Source organism: Arachis duranensis, chromosome 9 (assembly GCF_000817695.3).
Source record: "Arachis duranensis cultivar V14167 chromosome 9, aradu.V14167.gnm2.J7QH, whole genome shotgun sequence".
In the NCBI taxonomy this organism is placed as follows: domain Eukaryota; kingdom Viridiplantae; phylum Streptophyta; class Magnoliopsida; order Fabales; family Fabaceae; genus Arachis; species Arachis duranensis.
The window spans coordinates 39,820,764-39,831,674 of record NC_029780.3 but is presented as its reverse complement, the minus strand read 5'-3'; the positions used below and the strand labels follow the sequence as shown (position 1 = coordinate 39,831,674).

At 40.3% G+C, this 10,911-nt stretch overlaps 1 non-coding gene across 1 annotated transcript; it reads right to left on the bottom strand.

The window, feature by feature from the left end:
• Positions 1-9,123: 9,123 nt before the first annotated feature.
• Positions 9,124-9,231, bottom strand: LOC127741930 (small nucleolar RNA R71). Its single transcript, XR_008003118.1, has one exon. It is a non-coding gene; the product is annotated as a small nucleolar RNA R71 (small nucleolar RNA).
• Positions 9,232-10,911: the final 1,680 nt, after the last annotated feature.

Genomic DNA, 10,911 nt, shown 5'->3' with positions numbered 1-10,911 from the left:
AGGAGACCGACTTCATTAGGTCGATCTCTTCTAAGTTGTTTTTGTAATCCTCTCTCTTGGACCTTTGTTAGGTCTCTTTCAGGGATTACTTTTACAACTTGTCTTTGTAGGAGACCGACTTCGTTAGGTCGTTCTCTTCTAAGTTGTTTTTGTAATCCTCTTTCTTGGACCTTTGTTAGGTCTCTTTCAGGGATTTCTTTTACAACTTGTCTTTGTAGGAGACCGACTTCGTTAGGTCGATCTCTTCTAAGTTGTTTTTGTAATCCTCTTTCTTGGACCTTTGTTAGGTCTCTTTCAGGGATTACTTTTACAACTTGTCTTTGTAGGAGACCAACTTCGTTAGGTCGATCTCTTCTAAGTTATAGCAATTCCTCTTTAATAGGGTTGGCCAAACCTCTTTCCAGGGATTCGCTGATAACTTGGATTGACTTGGTCCGACTTTTTAGTGTCGGCCAGTCTTTTTAAGTTATTATATAGCAATCCATAAGATCTCGTCAGATTCTTTTTGGGATCACTTTCGATAACTTCTTGCATTATTCTGTGTTCATCTTTGCTGATTTGTAGATGGTGGTTTCTGTCCTGGTCGACCTTTAGGTGAATCGGGTTTTCACCTTTGTCGGTCGATCATTCCTATCGAGTTCGTATAGTGAATTTTTTCTTCACTTTCTGTTCGATCCGTTGCTTTATAATCGGACGATGAATGCTTCAGAATAATGCGTCTTGAGAACTTGTAGAATTTCTTAAATGTATTTTATTTAAAGAAAGTGCAAATATATAATACAGGTGGGAGTTTTTCATACCCTTAAGTCGGATTAAATCTCAATCTTGATGCCTCATTAAAAAACCTTTTCAGGAAAAAGAGTGCATCTTGTGATAAGACCTTTATCTAACTATAGTACCTTCTTAGGTTACAGGCATGCCATGATCTGGGGAGTTCTCGTCCCTCGAGTTCGGACAGTCTGTAGTAGCCCTTGACCAAGTACTTCTGTGACTCGGTAGGGTCCTTTCCAGTTAGCTGCCAGCTTTCCTTCTCCGGGTCGAGTTGTTCCGATGTCATTTCGGATTAAGATGAGATCATTCTCAGCGAAACCTCTTGGTACTACCTTTTAATTATATCTGGAAGCCATTCGCCGCTTTAGTGCTTCTTCTCTGATCCGAGCTCTCTCTTGAATTTCCGGAAGTAAGTCGAGCTCTTCTCTTTGAAGTTGAGAGTTGGTTTGTTCATTGTAGTGTACTACTCGGGGAGACCTTTCCTCAACTTCTATTTGAATCATTGCCTCCACTCCGTATGTTAATCGAAATGGTGATTCGTTTGTAGTGGAATGTGGAGTTGTTCGATATGCTCATAGGACTTGTGGAAGTTCCTCGGCCCAAGCTCCCTTTGCTTCTTGTAGTCTCCATTTCAGCCCGGCCAATATGACTTTGTTGGCTGCTTCGGCTTGTCCATTGGCTTGGGGATGTTTGACGGAAGTGAACTGATGTTTTATGTTCAAGTCGGCTACTAGTTTTCTGAAGCCTGCATCTGTGAATTGGGTGCCATTATCCGTAGTGATGGAGTATGGAACCCAAAACCATGTAATAATGTTCCTATATAGGAATTTTCGATTCTTTGAGCAGTGGCGTTAGCTAGGGGTTCTGCCTTGATCCATTTTGTGAAGTAGTCTACCCCTACTATGAGGAACTTGACTTGTCCGGATCCCTGGGAAAAGGGTCCGAGAAGATCGAGTCCCCACTTTGCAAATGGCCAGGGTGAGGTCACGCTGATGAGCATTTTCGGCGGGGCAATGTGAAAGTTGGCATGCTTCTGACATGGTGGACATGTCTTTACAAATTCTGTAGCTTCCTTTTGTAGCGTTGGCCAATAGAATCCCGCCCGTAGTACCTTTTTGGTGAGAGCTTGTGCTCCGAGATGATTGCCACAAAAGCCGCTGTGTACTTCCTCCAAGACTTCCTTTGTATTAGAGGTCGGTACGCATTTTAACAATGGTGTTGAGATCCCTCTTTTGTATAGGGTGTTGTTTATGATAGTGTAGTATTGTGCCTCCCTTTTTAACCTCTTTGCCTCCTTTTCATCTGTATGGAGCGCTTCTGTTTTGAGGTAGTTAATTATTGGGGTCATTGATGAATGGATTTTTGACGGTTTAGAATTTCACTAATGAAATCTCGTTGTAAAGTATAGTCTCTAAACCAACAATAATCCTTTCATACAAAAATTTGTTTGTCACAAGTACAAACCCCTAAAATCTATAAACCGAAGTATTTAAACCTCGGGTCGTCTTTCAAAGGACTTGCAGGGTAGTGTTCTTGTTATTGGTTATGGCATTGTTTATTTTGGGGTTTTGAATGAGAAATATGAATAGTAAATGGTAAGAAAACTTTATTAACAAAATGGTCTCGGCATGGTTTGGTTGTCAAGGGTCTTCATCATTATCACTAGCCACAAGTATGGTAGTTGCAAGGATTAATCCCACTTAGTCATCCTTAAATCAATTAACAAAGGAAAGTCAAGTGAGTTATATCAATCCTAGTCCATAAATCCTAGCTTTCCACTAATTGGATTAATGAAGACTAGAGTTAATGGTTATCAACTATCAATCAATTGGACACTAGTGACTCAAGAAATCCTAAGTCACCTTCTCAAGCCAAGAACATAGAATTCTACTCTAACATCCTCTCAAGCATTTCATCAAACACTTGGAGGGTAATGAAAGAAAGCATTTTTGTTTGTAAAAATAAAAGGAATCAACAACTAACAATTACAAAGAATTAACAAAACAACAATCAACAACATCACAATCACATGAATTATCTCAAATTGCATTATTAAAAGAAAACAAAAGAACAAAAATATCTCAATTACAAAACCTAGAAACAAAATAAGAGAAATTACAACAAGAGGATAGGGATAGAAGGAAGAACCAAAGTGTAGCAATCATCAATTGAAGGTAGAAGTAGAAGGAGACTTGAATTAAACCTAGAACTATGAGATCCTAATCTAACCCTAATTCCTAATCCTAATTCTAGAGAGAAGTGAGAGCTTCTCTCTCTAGAAACTACTTCTAAAACTAAACTATGACTAATGATTAAAAGTATGTAAAGTATGTTCATTCCCCCCTCAATCCTTGGCTTAAATAGCATCAGAAATGAGTTGGATTGGGCCCACAAGGCTTCTAAAATCGTTGGCCACGTGTTGCATTAAGTGGGTCATGTGCCACCATCGGCGCGTCCGCGTACCGTGCGCGTGCGTGCCCCTATGCGCGATGCAACTATGGCATATCTTATATCGTTTCAAAGCCCCGGATGTTAGCTTTCCAACCCAACTGAAACCGCATCATTTGGACCTCTGTAGCTCAAGTTATGGTCGTTTAAGTGCGAAGAGGTCGGCTTGACAGCTTTCCGGTTCTTTTCATTTCTTCATGAGTTCTCCAACTTTTCATGCTTTCTTTCTTCATTCTCTTGATCCAATCTTTGCCTCCTAAACCTTAAATAACTTAACAAACATATCAAGGCATCTAATGGAATCAAGGTGAATTATATTTAGCTATTTTAAGACCTAAAAAGCATGTTTTCACTCTTAAGCACAATTAAAGGAGAAGTTATAAAACCATGCTATTTCATTGAATAAATGTGGGTAAAAGGTTATAAAATCCCCTAAATCAAGCACAAGATAAACCCTACAAATGGGGTTTATCAACCTCCCCACACTTAAACCAAGCATGTCCTCATGCTTAAGCCAAGAGAAAGCAAAGGGCATCAACATTTATTCAATGTAAATAGACTATATGCAACTTAAACTATATGCAACTAAATGTGAAATGGTTTTACCTACTTGGTTAAAAATAAATCAATCTCCAAGACATATATGCACAAGTAGGGCCAAGATCATATAACGATTCATGAGTCCTACCAATTCGAATATCAAAATGAAGTTCAAGTAGACTTGCGAGAAGAACCCTCATGAAAGCCGGGAATCAAGGAATTGAGCATCGAACCCTCACCGGAAGTGTTTGCACTCTAGTCGCTCGGTGTTTGGGGATTGATTCTCTCAATTCTCCCCTAATCATGCTTTCTAAGATTTGTTTTTCTTCTAACAATCAACAATTATTCAATGCATGCATACATGTATCATGAGGTCTTTTCTTTAGGTTGTAATGGGGCTAGGGTCAAGGTAGGATTGTATATGGTTAAGTGGACTAAATATTTGAATCTTTCATAAGCTTAGACTTCCCACCTAACCTATGACATCCTATACAATTAAGTTCTAACCTAACTACCCATTTTTCACTTTTTCACATACTCATGTATCCCTTTTCATTTCACAACACTCATGCATTGATTTTATTGAGCTTCACTTTGGGGCATTTTGTCCCCTTTTTATTTCTTTCTTTTTCTTCTTTTTCTTTTTCTTCTTTTTCTATTTTTTTCTTTTCCTTTTCCATATTATTTTTCTTTTCTTTTTCTTTTGTTTTTCTCATTTTTTTCTTTCTACATACAAAAACCTCAATGCATAAGGTTTTACATTTGATCAATACATGAGTATGTACCCAATTCCCAATATTTCCAATAATAATACAAAACTACCCTTTTATTCACCCAATGTCCCAAGGTTCCCACACTTGAATGATACTCACACACACTTGCCTAAGCTAATCAAAGATCCAAATTAAGGACATTTATTGTTTTCCACTTTAGGCTTGTAATGTGCTAAAATAAGAACGAAGTGGGTTAATCGTAGGCTCAAATTGGCTAACAAAGGAATATAAAAGGTAAGGCTATTTGGGTAAGTGAGCTAATGAAATGATGGCCTCAATCATATAAATGCATGAATACACAAAATAATAGACATAAAGAATCAAACAAATCAAAGATTACAACCATAGAAAGAGAATAATGCACACAAGAAGGACGATAAGTGGTTATAAGATGTAACCACGCAATTAGACTCAAATCTCACAAGCTTGTGTTCTTAGCTCAAAAACCATGTTCCAAAATAAATTCTTTCAAGCAAGTTCCACAAATTTTCTTTTTCAAATTGGTAGGGTGCCCTAAAACAGTTTCTTGGGAAAGAAATCATCACCCTAACCAAGTAGTCCTAACAAAAGAAAGAAGTGGTAAAAATATGTACAAATTCTAACTAACATGCAACCTATCATGCAAATGCAATAACTAACTAACATTGGTGTTGAAAAACAAAATTGTTACCCATGGAGATCGGTCGACGACCTCCCCACACTTGAAGATTGCACCGTCCTCGGTGCATGCAAAGAAGGGCAAGGTGGACGGGTTGCTATAATTGATGAGCTCCTCAAACGGTTGTGCGGATGACTTGTTTGTTGCCCCATTTAAAAGCTTTTCCTTTCTCCCTCCTTGGTGGCCAACCTAAAAGGATAGAAAAGGAAAGAAAATTAAGCCTATGACAAAGATATCAAAGCAAATAGAACATAGGCGGGGGTTAATGCCAAGTAGGAGTATGGTTCTCTACTACATGGTAGCTACAACATGTGAGTGAGAAATCAATATAAGCAAAAGGCATATCAACTGATACTTGATGCAAGAGTAAAGTTAAAGCATGGAGAGTATATTGAGTATCAAGATCAAATAAGAATTAACACAAACAAGATTAATGATACGCATGAAAGCATTTAATTCTATCCTAACTCAATGATGAAGCGGTACAAGAAAAAAAAACAAAGGGTAATGAATTAGGAAGGACTAAAGCACTAATCTTGTGTAGTTGTGTGTTGACAAATATTACAATTAATGTAACAAGTCATGAAGCACCAAAACAAATGTAAGAAATTCTCAACAATTGAGTGAGAGAATTCAACACCATTAATAAAATGAGAAATTTAGAAAATAAAATGAGGACAAATTATAGAAACAAAATTAAAATGTAAAGAATAAAAGTATGCAAATGTAATAGACAAAAGGAAATGGAAGAAGAGAAAAAATTTTTTTTTATATATTTTTAATTTTTTTTAGTATTTTATTTATTTATTTATTTATTTATTTATTATTATATTTTTTTTATTATTAAAAAAAATTTTTATATTAAAAGAGAGAAGAGGAAAGAATGAGAAAGGAGGAAGGAGAAAAGCAGGGAGCAAATCCGCGCGCGCGCACAGCGCGCTTACGCGTGGATGAGGTTGGGACAATCCGGCGCGCGCGCACAGCGCGCTCACGCGTGGATGCAGCAGGGACGATCCGCACACGCGCGCACAGCGCGCTTACGCGTGGATGAGCTTGTGCTCCCAGCACAATGCTGGCACAACGCGCGCACAACTCTCTAGTTTTTGTACCAGAAGTTGCGGAAGTGCAATGTGCGCGCGCGCACACAGCGTGCTAGCGCGCCGATGGCCGTTTTTTTATTTTTGCCCAAAAAGCAGAAAAAAATGCCCAAGAGCTCCCTATAATGTCCAAAACTCTTCTTTATTCAATCAAATATCAAACAATTTATAAAAATGCAATTGTAGCTATCCCTTCTGCAGTTCGGAATTTCATACATAGGTGTGGAGTTGAAACTATTGCTCCAAGTTGATTTAACGTTGTCCGACCTATTAAGGCATTGTAGGCTGAGCTTACGTCGACCACGATATAGTCTATCTTAAGTGTTCTGGATTGGTTCCCCTTTCCGAAGGTTGTATGTAATGATACGTATCCCAGTGGCTATACTGGGGTATCCCCAAGTCCGAACAGGCTGTTCGGGTATGCTCTTAGCTCTTTTTCTTCTAAGTCAAGCTTGTTAAAGGCAGTTTTGAATAAGATGTCGGCGGAGCTTCCTTGGTCAATTAATGTACGGTGGAGGTTGGCGTTTGCCAATATGATTGTGATGACCATGGGGTCGTCGTGTCCTGAGATGATTCCGGATGCATCTTCTTTGGTAAATGTGATTGCTGGGATGTCTGGTACCTCTTTCTTGCCTTCGACATGGTATACTTCTTTGAGGTGTCTCTTGCGGGATGATTTGGAGATTTCTCCTCCAGCAAATCTGCCGTGTATCACGTGGACATGTCTTTCCGGTGTGCGGGATGATCGTTCAGATCGTCCGACATCTTCATCCCTTCTTCGTTTTCTTGGTTCTTCGTCCCGATTGGCCAGGAACCGATCTAGTTTTCCATCCCTTACTAATTTCTCTATGACGTTTTTCAAGTCAAAGCATTCGTTGGTGGAATGTCCTCGGACTCGGTGATACTCACAGTATTTGTTCCAATTTCCTCCTCCCCTTTTGCTTTTGAGTGGCCGAGCTGGGGGTATTTTTTCCGTATGGCAGACCTCTTTGTAAACATCTACCAAGGATACCCTAAGAGGGGTGTAGTTATGATATTTTTTATTTTCTCCCCGGAGCGATCTTCCTTCTTCATGGATTCTTTATCTTTATCTCGGTAGGCGGAACCGAACCTCGAGGCTTTCCCAAGTCGAGAATTCTCCTCCATGTTAATGTACTTCTGTGCCCATTCTTGTACTTCATCTAGGGATGCTGGGGACTTCTTTGATATAGATTGGCTAAATGGTCCTTCTCGTAGGCCGTTTATGAGGCCCATGATGGCAGCTTCTGTTGGTAGACTTTGTATGTCTATGCATGCTTTGTTGAATCTTTCCATGTAGTTACGAAGACTCTCCCGATCTCCTTGCTTGATTCCTAGTAGGCTGGGTGCGTGTTTGGCTTTGTCCTTTTGTATGAAAAATCTGGCCAGGAACTTTTTGGCCAGGTCGTCAAAACTCGAGATGGATTTTGGAGGTAGGTTGTCGAACCATCTAATGGCTGTCTTGGTAAGAGTTGTCGGAAAGGCTTTGCAGCGAACTACATCTGAGGCATCAGTGAGGTACATCCTACTTCTGAAGTTGCTGAGATGGTGGTTGGGGTCCGAGGTGCCATCATACAGAGTCATATCCGGAATTTTGAAATCTTTTGGAATTTTGGTCTTCATAATTTCCCTGGTGAATGGATCTTGATCTTTGTGAGAGCTATCCTCTGGGGTGGATCAAGTAGTTTTGAGATCAGCTTCGAGTTTTATAAGCTTATCTTCTAATTCTCGGCGCCGCCTTATCTCCCGATGTAGATCCTCTTCTTTTTCGCATTGATGTTGGGCTTCTTTCTCAAGTTGCTTTAATCGATCTTGAAGTGCTTCTATCATCCCCGGATTTGATAAATTTTTGTCCCCATTGGATTCCGGAGTATATTTAAGTATAACATCCATGTTCTTGTGCGACGTTCTATCTTCCAAACATGAGTCGTGGTCGTTGTCATGGTTGTCCGCCATGGTATTGGGATGACTTCCAGGTTCCCCGACAACGGCGCCAATGTTCCGAGGGTTACCTGAAACTGTAGGTCAATCTCGGTCGAGATCTTCTGTGTTGGTCGGAACCGACGTGTCCGGCAGGTGTATTGCGGCCAGAGCTGGTGTGTTTGACTTGTGGGACTGAAAGTGCTGCTGATCCTTCGTCCCCGGAGGGTGGGGGTACCTGCAAGGGACTTTGATGCTTAAGTTAGCAAGGGTATTAAGCAGGTATTGAGTAGAATCAGAGTATGAGTTATACTTGGGTGCTCCAGTGTATTTATAATGGTGTGGAGTGACCTTTTTGGAGAAGATAAGTTAGTTATCTTATCTTATCTTTATCTTTAAGTGAGGTCATCCTATCTTCAAGGGAACCACCCTTCTCTTGTAGGCTTGGGCTGCCTTAGGATCTGGGGCGTGTTCCTCTATTTGGGCCCTTTGTTTGGGCTTTCTCGTGACTTGGCCGAGCTCTTTGAGAGGAGGTCGAATTGTCCTGACCTGAAGAGGTCGGTCGCTTTGTCTGTAGAATATCTTGGGTCGGAAAGCTCGACCCAGGATATGAACACCTGCCATTGGAGCAAACAATTTTGAGTTGAAACCTCAACTAGTTGCTCTAATGCAACAGAACTGCAAGTTTCATGGACTTCCATCAAAAGATCCCTACCAGTTTTTAACTAAGTTCTTGCAGATTTGTGAGACTGTTAAGACTAATGGAGTAGATCCTGATGTCTACAGGCTCATGCTTTTCCCTTTTGCTGTAAGAGACAGAGATAGAACATGGTTGGACTCCTAGGATAAGCTGGTCACAGCCTTCTTGGCTAAGTTCTTTCCTCCTCAAAAGCTGAGCAAGCTTAGAGTGGATGTTTAGACCTTCAAACAGAAAGATGGTGAATCCCTCTATGAAGCTTGGGAAAGATACAAACAGATGACCAAAAGGTGTCCTTCTGACATGCTTTTAGAGTGAACCATTCTGGATATATTCTATTATGGTCTATCTGAGTTCTCCAAGATGTCACCGGACCATTCTGCAGGTGGATCCGTTCACCTGAAGAGAATGCCTGCAGAAGCTCAAGAACTCATTGACGTGGTTACAAATAACCAGTTCATGTACACTTCTGAGAGGAATTCTGTGAGTAATGGGATGCCTCAGAAGAAGGGAGTTCTTGAAATTGATGCTCTGAATGCCATATTGGCTCTGAACAAAATGTTGACTCAGCAAGTAAACATGATTTCTCAGAGTCTGAATGGATGGCAAAATGCATCCAACAGTACTAAAGAGGCAGCTTCTGAAGAAGAAGCTTATGATCCTGAGAACCTTGCAATAGCAGAGGTAAATTACATGGGTGAACCTTATGGAAACACCTATAATTCATCATGGAGAAATCATCCAAATTTCTCATGGAAGGATTAACAAAAGCCTCAATAAGGCTTTAATAATGGTGGAAGAAATAGGCTCAGCAATAGCAAGCCTTTTCCATCATCTTCTCAGCAACAGACAGAGAATTCTGAGCAGAGCACTTCTAGCTTAGCAAACATAGTCTCTGATCTGTCTAAGGCCACTTTAAGTTTCATGAGTGAAAGAAGATCCTCCATCAGAAATTTGGAGGCACAAGTGGACCAACTGAGTAAGAAAGTCACTGAAACACCTCCTAGTACTCTCCCAAGCAATACTGAAGAGAATCCAAAAAGAGAGTGCAAGGCCATTGATATAATCAACATGGCTGAGCCTAGAGAGGAAGGAGAGGACGTGAATCTCAATGAGGAAGACCTCATGGGACGTCTCTCAAACAAGAAGGAGTTTCCTATAGAGGACCCAAAAGAATCTGAAGGTCATATAGAGACCATAAAGATCCCATTAAACCTCCTTCTGCCATTCATGAGCTTTGAAGACTATTCTTCCTCTGAAGAGGATGAAGATGTAACTGGAGAGAAAGTTGCTCAATATCTGGGAGCCATCATTAAGCTGAATGCCAAGTTGTTTGGTAATGAGACTTGGGAAGGTGAACCTCCCTTGCTCATTAGTGAACTAGATACATGGGTTCAGCAAACTTTACCTCAAACGAAACAAGATCCTGGTGAATTCTTAATACCCTGTACCACAGGCACCATGACCTTTGAGAAGGCTTTATGTGACCTGGGGACAGGCATAAATCTTATGCCACTCTCTGTAATAGAGAAGCTGGGAATTATTGAGGTACAGTGATGAGCGGATAATTTATACGCTTTTTGGCATTGTTTTTAGTATGTTTTTAGTATGATCTAGTTAGTTTTTAGTATATTTTTATTAGTTTTTAGTTAAAATTCACTTTTCTGGACTTTACTATGAGTTTGTGTGTTTTTCTGTGATTTCAGGTATTTTCTGGCTGAAATTGAGGGACCTGAGCAAAAATCTGATTCAGAGACTGAAAAGGACTGCAGATGCTGTTGGATTCTGACCTCCCTGCACTCGAAGTGGATTTTCTGGAGCTACAGAAGCCCAATTGGCGCGCTCTCAACGGCGTTGGAAAGTAGACATCCTGGGCTTTCCAGCAATATATGATAATCTATACTTTGCCCAAGATTTGATGGCCCAAACTGGCGTTCAAAGTCACCCTCAGAATTCCCAGCGTTAAACGCCGGAACTGGCACAAGAATG